This window comes from Ammospiza caudacuta, chromosome 24 (genome assembly GCF_027887145.1).
Source record: "Ammospiza caudacuta isolate bAmmCau1 chromosome 24, bAmmCau1.pri, whole genome shotgun sequence".
In the NCBI taxonomy this organism is placed as follows: Eukaryota; Metazoa; Chordata; class Aves; order Passeriformes; family Passerellidae; genus Ammospiza; species Ammospiza caudacuta.
The window spans coordinates 5763087-5773347 of NC_080616.1; the positions used below are offsets into that span (position 1 = coordinate 5763087).

The window sequence follows — 10261 nt, forward strand, 5'->3', positions numbered from 1 at the left end:
TTTATGGGAAAATCTCCACTATTCCCTCTCTGCTGTGCCCTTTGGATGCTTCCTCCTGGTTGCATCCCTGAGGAAAACAGAGCTGGGTCTCAAAATTCCAAGATGAGATCCAAAGATGAGAGCAAAATTCCGCTGCCAAGGAGGCAGAAAGAGATGGAAAACCCTGCCAGGAATTGTGATGAACCTCCGGCTTCACCTTGCTCCAACCCCGGGGGTTCTGCTCCTGCTCTCCCACTCCTCGTGATCTCCAGGTTTGCTTCCAGAGGTGGGAAAGGAGCATCCCAGAATCCAGGACAGGGATTCATCAGCTCTTCCCAAGCCTGGATTGCTCAAAGCTCCAATTGCACTCCCAGCAAGCTGGGAACGCGCCAACCTCTTGCTTAAGGCTCGCAGGCAGAGGAATGCAAGGAAAAAAACCCCCAAATTCTCATTTTGCGGTAAAATCTCCACTATTCCCTCTCTGCTGTGCCCTTTGGATGCTCCCTCCCAATTGCATCCCTGAGGAAAACAGAGCTGGGTCTCAAAATTCCAGGATGGAACATCAGGAGACGTTGTCAGGAATTTCTGTCCACCCCAACTCATCCCTGTTTTTTCCCCCATTGATAATCCTTGTCCTCTGATCTCATTAAGTGGGAATGGTGATCCCGATAAGCCGAGGGATAAATCCTCCTCTTTTTTAATCCGTAATAACCCAGCCCTGTTTCTTTCAACTCGGGATTAAAGGGGGAGAAAAAAAAAGGGAAAGGGAGGGGGACGGGGATTATGGAACATTTAAACTTCCAGCAAGTTCATTCTGAGCTGGAATCCCTGGAATTATGCAATAATTATCCTGGACAGCCCGGAAAGGAATGAAGGGGTTTCGGGAAGAGGGGGAAAAATGGAAAAGATGGAGCAGAAGTCATTCAACAACACGGAAAATGAGGGAAATGAGGTTGGAAAGGAATTCCCTCCGAGGCAGGAAGGAATCCAGACCTCCCTGACAAGATCTGACAAAATTGTAAGGGAATCCAAGCCCTGGATGGATCCTGGCAGGGTTTAGGAATATTTTGGGAAGGGCAAACAAAACCTGAGGAATAAAGGGAAGTGCCAGAGGTTTTTTCCTTTTTTAGGAGCCTCCTCACAGGTTTTACTGTTTAAATTCAAATAAAAGATGATATTTTTTTATCTGAAAATCTGATTTTCTCACTGGGTTTGAATCCTCCCAAATTCAGCTGCATGTAAAAAGTGTGGAAAACAGGGAATTCCACAGCTCCCAGAAAGCAAAGAAATGAAGGAATTCTGCCTGAACTTCCAGGTTTTTCTCCCTGGGAATGAAGTTCTTCTGGGATTCAGAAGGTTGGTGCTTCCCAGACGAGTAAATTACAACCCCACAGAAAATCCACCCCCACGGTGGAAAACAAATCCAGAAATTCCTGCCGAGCGCTCCCAGATAAAATCAGAGCCTCAGGAACGTCCTGAGGATGGGGCTGCTCCATTTTCCCAGATTCTTCAAACAAATCCCAAATTTTTCCCTTGGAGACTCCTCCTCCCCTGAGCAAGGGCGGGATGGAGCAGAAAAATTCCAAAGCTCCAGATGGAGCCAACAAATTCCAAAATTTCCAGTTCCAAGTTTCACCTGCCCAGGTGAGCTCCACTGGTCATTATCCAGAGAATATTTCCTTGGAGCATCCCAGAACTTCTCCATTCCTGCTAATTTCTGAATTTCTGGATAAAACTCATCTTTATCTAGGGAATAATTCCTTGGAACACCCCAGAATTGCCCCATTCCTGCTATAATCTTAATTTCTGGATAAAACTCTTTTTTATCCAGGGAATTTTCCTTTGGAGAGCCCCAGAACTTCCCCATTTTTCTCAGCAGGAACAGAGGGAGGATCTGATCCAGGACCATGATCCTTATGGATAATTCCTTTTCCCAAGGTCACCCCGGCTGGGATGGAGCACTGGGATTCACAATGGCTCCAGTGAGAAGCCAAACTCCCTTAAATCCATTTATTCCCCCTTTTCCCACCAAAGGTAACACCAAAAAAATTCCCTTTTCCTGCTGCCTATGTTCATCCCTTTCCTCACAATCCTGGGAGCCTCCAAGAGTTCCTTGGGATGGAATTCCCCGATTCTCATTCCCAAATTCCCATTTTCATTCCCAGATTCCCATTCCCCTTCTGCTCCTAACTCACTTTGTGCTTCACACCTGATCCCAATCCCATCCCAGCTCATCCCTGAGATTTGAGGGTACCACCCCTCTACACCCAGGAGTATCTCATGAGTATCCTACTCAGAGTATCCCAACCACCTGCCAGGAGCAAAAACATGGGGAAAAACCCTCATTTTTCCCATTATTATTCAATATTTCCTCCATTTTGGGACCCTTTGTGGTGGAGTTTTTCCAGCAGATTTTGGGGGATTTTATTCCCCCCAAAAGCCCCTGGAGAGAATGAGAGGAAAACAAACCCTGAACAATTAATTTGGAAAACTTGGGATATTCCCCATTTAATCATCAGCTGGGAGAAGGGATGATTGGATTGGGCTGGGTTTAAACCAAATCCCTTGGGATGAGGATGAGGATGGAGCTTTGTTAAGGCCAGAATTAACACAAAACAAGGCCCAGGTCCCAACTCCTGTAAACAAAGTCACTTTTCCAACCAAACAACTCCTGCCTGCCAGCCCAGCGCTTTTCCATGCATTATTTATGTTGGATTCACGTTACAACCACACAGAAAAGATGGGAAAAGCAGCAAAGGCCCAGCCCTGAACTGGGAAACAGCAAAATTAAAATCAGAAATCGAGCAAAAAAAAAAAAAAGCCAAATTTGAGTTTTCTTTCAGGAGAGAAAGCAAAGTTTTCTTGGAACAAAGCACCCCCTCGGTGTCTGCCAAAGAAGGGGGAGGTTTTCCAGGAAAGAAAGGAGTCAGCATCCCTGGAAAAGTCACAGGATTCCTGCTTTTGTCCTCGGCAGCTGCCAGGAGCACCCCGGAAACACCACAGCGCCACAGGATCCATCTTAAAGCAGCCGGGCCTCTGCTGGGCATGTCAGAATTCCAGCTTTGCCCGCAATTCCCGCATCCCCGGCACTGCCCCTCGGCCGGGAGCCGGCCGGGAACGGCCCGCGGTGACTTTGGGGAGTGCTCCTGAGCCGTGCCAGGGAGCTGACCTTGAGCAAGGAGCCCAGAGGCAGCACTCCAAAGGGAAAAGCAAAACCCACCCGAGCCAGACGCACCGGTTTTAGCAGGGATGAGATTTTGTGGGCAAAACCTCCGTTTTCTCACCCAAACCTCCCCTGGGGGCGAATGTGCGTTTTCCCCGCTCCCTGCCCTCCACGGAGCACCCGAGGCCATGGAAAAGGGAGGACCCCTCTCCATCCCCGCTCCATCCCAACCATCCCTCTCCCCCAGGCCCCAGCGCTCCCTCCTCGCCCTCCTCACCCCATTCCCGATCTCCTCGCGGCCGTGGAGAGCCGGGATCCCAATGATTCAGCACTTTCCCCGCTCTTCCCGATGGAGATCGATCCCCGGCAGCGGCTGCGGGAGGATGCGGATCCCGCGGCCGCCACTCACCGCTCGCCGCCGGGGCCCATCCCAAGCCCAGGTGCGTTTTCCCGATGGATTTTTCCGGCCCAGGATGTTCTTCCGGAGGGAAGGCGATAGGGAAGGAGCGGGGCGAGTCCCCCGCAGAGCAATCCACCCTCCCCTCCTGCTCTCGGCGCCCCAAAGTTGCGCTGTCACCCCAAGGTCCCCACCCGGGCTGCGCTCCCCGTGCCCCCGCACTGCCACCGCGGGGTTTTGTCACACGCAGGGACACGGAGCCGTGACGTAAGAGCCAAAATCCCATCACATGCCCCAGCTCCCCCCTCCCGGGGTCCTGACAGCAAAAACCGGCAGGTTCTGGGGGTCACCGAGGAGCTTTAGGACCCCAAATCCGCGCTGAGGATGCGCCGATCCCCCTCCGTGCGCATCCCCGAGCATCCCCCGAGAGATTCCCGCATCCTGGCGCGTCCCCATCCCGGTTTGTCCTTACCCAGAGGAGCTGAGGTGGCCGCAGCCGGGGCTCGGTGCGGGCTCGGTGCGCCGCACTGCGCGCTCCCGGGCGCGGCCGCGCCGCACTGCGCGCTCCCGAGCGGGCGGAGAGCGAGCGCGGCCCGGCAGCGGCGGCAGCGGCAGGAGGAGGAGGAGGAGGAGGAGGCAGGGAAAGGAGGGAGGAAGGCACGGGCAGGAGGGGAGGGGGCAGGGCAGGGGGAGGAGCTCATTAGCGGCGCCCTTAATGAGCAGCCGCAGGCGCTCAGCGCGGGGCTGAGCCCTCCCAAGGCTGGAGGCGCAATCCGGGGACAGAAATGCGAATTTTGGGCAAGGAAAGGAGGAGTTTGGGTCACCCCGAAGAGCTGACCCCTCCCAAAACCCCGCACGCAATCCAGGGACAGAAATGCCGATTTTGGGCAAGGAGAGGACGAGTTAGGGTCACCCCGAGGGTGCGAAGGGTCCCTAAGGGCGAGGAGCGTCCCCCGGTGCTGCTGGAGAGGAGCGCGAGTGGCACCGCGAGGCTGGGGGCGACATCGGCTGCTGGCACTGGTGACACTGCTGGCACTGGTGACACTTGGTGGCACTGCTGGCACTGCCGGCACCGGTGTAATGCCGGTACTGGTGGCACTGGTGGCATTGCTGGCACTGGGGCACCGGTGGCACTGCTGGTACCAGTGGCACTGGTGGCACTGCTGGTACTGGTGGCATTTCTGGCACTGCTGGCACTGGTGCGCTGGTGGCACCGGTGGCACTGTCCCCTCGTGTGACCCCGCAGAGATGACCGAGCCCGGACGTGCCCGCAGCCTCTCTGCCATCAGAGCTCTCGGTTTAATTAAAGCTCCCCCCGCCACTCCCAGCGAGATTTGTGGCCTCGCCTTCCCGGGGTTTTTTATTAAATTCCCGATTTTCTGCTGAGGCTGCAGAGCTGGGATTGATGGAGGTGAAATGTCTGGGAGCGCCAGAGGGAGCCTGGGTTTCGTCTCGCTGCTGGATTGAATATAAAATATGAAATATTTGATTATAGAGATGGATTAATGTATGAATTAAATATATCGAACACGCCAGTGGAAATCGTGGAATCGGGAATCAGGGAATAGCTTGGGTGGGAAGGGTCCTTAAATGGATCCAATTCCATGGAATTCCATTCCATGATCCCAGGTTTTTCCACCCTGCCCTGGGACACTCCCAGGGACAGAATTCTCTGGGAATTCCATCCCCACCCTCCCAGGGAAGGATTTATTCCCAATATCCACCTGAACTTTCCCCTCGTTCAGTCTGAGCCCATTCCCCCTTTCCCTGTCACTCCATCCCTTGTCCAAAATCCTTTTCCATCTTTCCTGTCATTCCCTCAGCTCCTGGAAGGCCACAGCTGGATCATCCCAAAACTTCCCTAATCCAGATGGAACAATCCCAATTTCCCAGCCTGGAATTCCAGCTGAGGGAATCTCACCTGAAGGGGTCTCACCTGAGGGGGCAGAGGGGCTGAATCCGCCCCCTTTCCTGCTCCATTTTTATCCCAAAAATCCATTTCCAAGTGTCACCATCCCATGGAAATGAGGGAGGAACTCCCGTGGCAGAAATTCCATGGGGATCCCCACATTTGCTGGATCACCAGAGGGGGAAAAACTTCCTGGGGGGATGTGGGGACACAGCTGGAAAACCCAGGTTTGGAAATCCCAGTTTCCCGATGGAATAACAGGTCCTGGGAGCAGCTGCTGGGAAAGGAGGGAGAGAAATTAATCAGGAATATTTGGGGATGGAGCAGAGTTCCAGACACCCGTCCCCAGCTGCTGGGAGCTGGGAAAACGAGGAAAAAAACATGGGGAAAAATGTGGAAAAGCCATGGGGAAAACCAGGAAAAAGCCATGGGGAAAACTGGGAAAAAACATGGAGAAAATTGGGAAAAAACATGGGGAAAGCCAGGAAAAGAACATGGGAAAAAACAGGGGAAAAGTAGGGAAACAAATAGGGAAAACTGGAAAAAAACCATGGGGAAAATCAGGAAAAAGCCGTGAGGAAAACCAGGGAAAAACCATGGAGAAAAGCCATGGGGGAAAACAAGAAAAAAACATGGGGAAAAACAGGGAGAAAACATGGGAAAGTCAGGGAAAACCTATGGGGAAAACCAGGAAAAAGCCATGAGGAAAATAAAAATAATGGGGAAAACCAGGAAAAAACCATGGAGAAAAGCCATGGGGGAAATCAAGAAAAAAACATGGGGAAAAACAGGGAGAAAACATGGGAAAGTCAGGGAAAACCTATGGGGAAAACCAGGAAAAAGCCATGAGGAAAATTTAAAAAAATGGGGAAAACCAGGAAAAAGCCATGGGGAAAATAGGGGGAAAAGCCATGGGGAAAACCAGGAAAAAGTCATGAGGAAAACTGGGAAAAAACTTGGGGAAAAACAGGAAAAAGTCATGGGGAAAAAATGGAGAAAAGCCATGGGGAAAACCAGGAAAAAGCCATGGGGAAAACTGGGAAAAAAAACATGGGAAAAACCAAACCATCCTTAAGGATCAGCAACAAAGGACAAAAAAATCCGTGAGTTAAATTTGGGGACGTTTTTCCACGGATGTCACCAAAGTCAGGGGGTCTTGTCCCTGACGCTGCAGCTTTGGGAACATCAGATTTCACCGGGCTGTGCCTTTTCTGCCCGGATCCTGCTGGATTTCGGGTGGGAGAAGGGAATTTCACTCCGGAGCTGCCTCTCCAGCAGTGCTGACTGCTCCTCCAAGATGCTGATCCCAGAGAATTCCAGAGGGATCCAAGGGCACACTGCACTTCTGGAGATGCTCAAAACCTTGAAAAGCTTTTTCCCCCTTTTTTCTCCCTTTCCCCCCCTTTTTCTCCCTTTTCCACTCTTTTCCCCCCTTTTTCCCTTCTTCCTTTTCTCTTCTCCCCCATTCATGGCCACAAATGGCTGGGAAGGAATTGAAATATCCTTTTTTTTTTTTTTTTTTGGGCAGTTTCCATGGAAAATCCCATCTGGAAAAGGCCACAGCCCTCACAAAATCTGATTTACAGCACAACAAAAATCTGATTTGCACATCACAAAATCTGATTTACGGGGCTGAGCTCTTTGGGCTGTGAGCCAAAATTCCCTCATTTTTCCATGTGGATACCTCTGGAAGAGGGAGGAGAGAGCAGGAGGAAAAGCTTGGAATTTGCTCATGGATTAAAGAAAACCAGGATGTGTCTCCTGGCCTTATTGAAGCAACAAAATCTGGTGTAAAAATGATCAAAATTCCTCAAAAAAAAAAAATAGTTGGAAACACCAAAAAATCACATAAATGGGATGGAAAATGCATCCTGAAATTCCAGGATTTGTTTGGAACAAGGCAGGGCTGGGATCAGATGGAATTTCAGCAGGGAAATCCCTTCCCAGATCCAGCCTGGATCTTCATCCTCACCCCAGACCCTGTGGAAGGTCCCTTCCCTTGGCTTCTCCCTGGAGATTCCCAGCAATCCAATTATCCCGGTGAATCACGGGATGGAAAAGCGGGAAAATGAGTTCCTCCGATCTCTTTGGGAAAATATTGATCAGCCTGAAAGCCTCGGGAATGATGGATTTGTGGGGAGGCTTCAGGGACAAGATGGTGATGGATGCACATCCCAGGAACTCAATTTTCATGAATACACATCCAAGAATCTTGGTTTTTATGGATGCACACCCCAGAATCTCGGATTTTATGGATGTGCATCCTAGGAACTCAATTTTATGGACACACATCCCAGAATCTCAGTTTTTATTGATGTGCATCCCAGGAACTCAGATTTTATGGATACACATCCCAGGAACTCAATTTTCGTGGATGCACATCCAAGAATCTTGATTTTTATGGATGCACATCCAGGAATCTCAGTTTTTATGGATGTGCATCCTAGGAACTCAATTTTATGGACACACATCCCAGAATCTCAATTTTTATCGATACACATCCCAGAATTTTGAATTTCATGGATGCACATCCCAGAAACTCCACTTTCATGGATGCACATCCCAGGAACTTGGATTTTATGGATCTGCATCCCAAAAATCTCAGTTTTTATGGATGCACATCCCAGAAACTCAATTTTCACAAATACACATCCCAGAATCTCGATTTTTATGGATACACATCCCAGAATCTCAGATTTTATGGAACTTCTCCAGCCCCAGGACACGGATGATCCCATCCAGGAAATCCTGGGACACGGAGCTTTTCCAAGAAATCCACAGGAGCACGGGCAGAGGGGTTTGGCCTCATCCATTGTTTATTCCCTGTTAATCCAGGAATTAAAACCTGGATTGGGATTGAGATGAACTCATCCCGAGTTTCTTATTCAAAAAAAAAAAACAACCCAGCACAAATTCCAAAGTGGATTCCCTTGGGAGCAAATTATTGGAATTAAAGGAGAAGGGATCACTCCTTCCAGTGACCCAGATTTGGAGCTGTTGGAATTCTCAGTCCCAGAGGATGGAAAATCCCATTTGAAATTCCCAAAATTCCCAAAAAGCTGCGGTGTGGGGCTGCCCGTGGTCGGGGAGTGCCACCTGCTGTCCCCGCCTGTCCCCACTGCAGGGATTGATCCATCCCAAATCCCAGCACCGGGAATTCCCGGCCATTCCCAAACATTCAGGATGGGAAAATCATCACCTGGAAAAATCGGGGATCCCAAAAAAATGTTCCCTTCATCCCACTGGGAGAGCAGCCGGAATTTCCCCCTGGGAAAGGAGGAATCCAAGACTTGGAAGGGGCTGCTCAAAAAGCTTTGGAATCTCAGCATTCCTGGAGGTATCCAAGGAATTCTTGGATGTGGCCTCAGGGTGGGGATCGAGCACGGGTTGAGGATCCTGGAGGGATTTTTCCAGCCTCAGGAATCCGGGAATTCTACACGGCCACAGCTCCTGGATTCCATCCCTGGCAGGATGGGATATCCAAAGGGAAAGGCCAAAATTCGCAGGAAGGAGAGGCTGGGGTGGGGCTGGAGCTGAGCAGGATTTGGGAAAAGGTAAATCACCACAGGGAAAAGGGAAAGAATTCCAGCAGGACAAGGTCGGGGAGTGCAGGAAAAGAGGGAAAAGCAGCAAAGCTGAGCTTGATTATGAATTAAAAACCTGCCTCTAATTTAGGATATTTAAGGGGATGATCCAGAGCTGATCCCATGGCAAAATTCCTGCTTGGATTTGATGATCCACAGCTGATCCCATGGTGAAATTCCTGTTTGGATTTGATGATCCAGAGCTGATCCCATGGCAAAATTCCTGCTTGGATTTGATGATCCAGAGCTGATCCCGTGGCAAAATTCCTGCTTGGATTTGATGATCCAGAGCTGATCCCATGGCAAAATTCCTGCTTGGATTTGATGATCCAGAGCTGATCCCATGGTGAAATTCCCATTTGGATTTGATGATCCAGAGCTGATCCCATGGCGAAATTCCCACTTGGATTTGATGATCCACAGCTGATCCCATGGCGAAATTCCCACTTGGATTTGATGATCCACAGCTGATCCCATGGCGAAATTCCCATTTGGATTTGATGATCCAGAGCTGATCCCATGGCGAAATTCCCACTTGGATTTGTTTCCTGGGATGTGTCCGGAGCGTTTTTGGAGGAATCTTTGCCCAGGCAGGCTCCACGAGAGGAGAAGGATTTGTTGGAGGAACTGGAATCTCTTAGATCCTACAGGAATCCGATTTTCCCAGGAAAACAGCCTGGAAAATCTTGCTTGGGAAGGCTGAATCCATCCTGGAGCCAATTCCAGGATCCTCCTTCACCACTAGATCGCAGCACATCCCCAGTTTCTGCCTCCAGCTCGTTCCGGGGCAGGGAAAAGGAGCCGCTGGAACATCTCGGAATTAGTGGAGCAAAAATCCAGGTGGGAAATGGTGCGGAAAGAAGGACACGGCCGAGAACATTCCTGCCCTTAGGATGAATCCAACCCGCGGGAATTTCCTGGATGGGCTGGGAAAAAATGCCCTGGGCAGCGTCCAGTGTGTCCAGGGCTCCCCAGTTTCCCTTTTTCTATGGGGAAAAAGGTTGGAATGGGATCACTGGGATCTACTGGTCTCCCAAAGTCCTTTGGGAAGGTCAACATTCCCAAAATCCCAACCTTGGCCAAAACAACAATCCCTTTGGGAATGCTGAGCCCTCTCCTTGGAATTTGTGGGATTTGGTGACCACAACCCTGGGAATGGCTCCAGAATCCCTCTCCTATGGGCTTTTTTGGGATATTTCTCCCAGTTTTAACCCAGCTCCCATTAATCC

The 10261-nt window shown here is 50.4% G+C and overlaps 1 protein-coding gene across 5 annotated transcripts in view; it reads right to left on the reverse strand.

The window, feature by feature from the left end:
• Positions 1 to 4167, reverse strand: part of NFASC (neurofascin) — an 80840-nt gene extending 76673 nt beyond the window's left edge. For all 5 annotated transcript variants that reach the window (XR_009275656.1, XM_058819482.1, XM_058819481.1 and 2 more), the window contains exon 1: positions 4012 to 4167. The gene's annotated coding sequence lies outside the window, so the exon portion shown is untranslated. The remainder of the gene's footprint in view (positions 1 to 4011) is intronic.
• Between the last annotated feature and the right edge of the window lie 6094 nt (positions 4168 to 10261).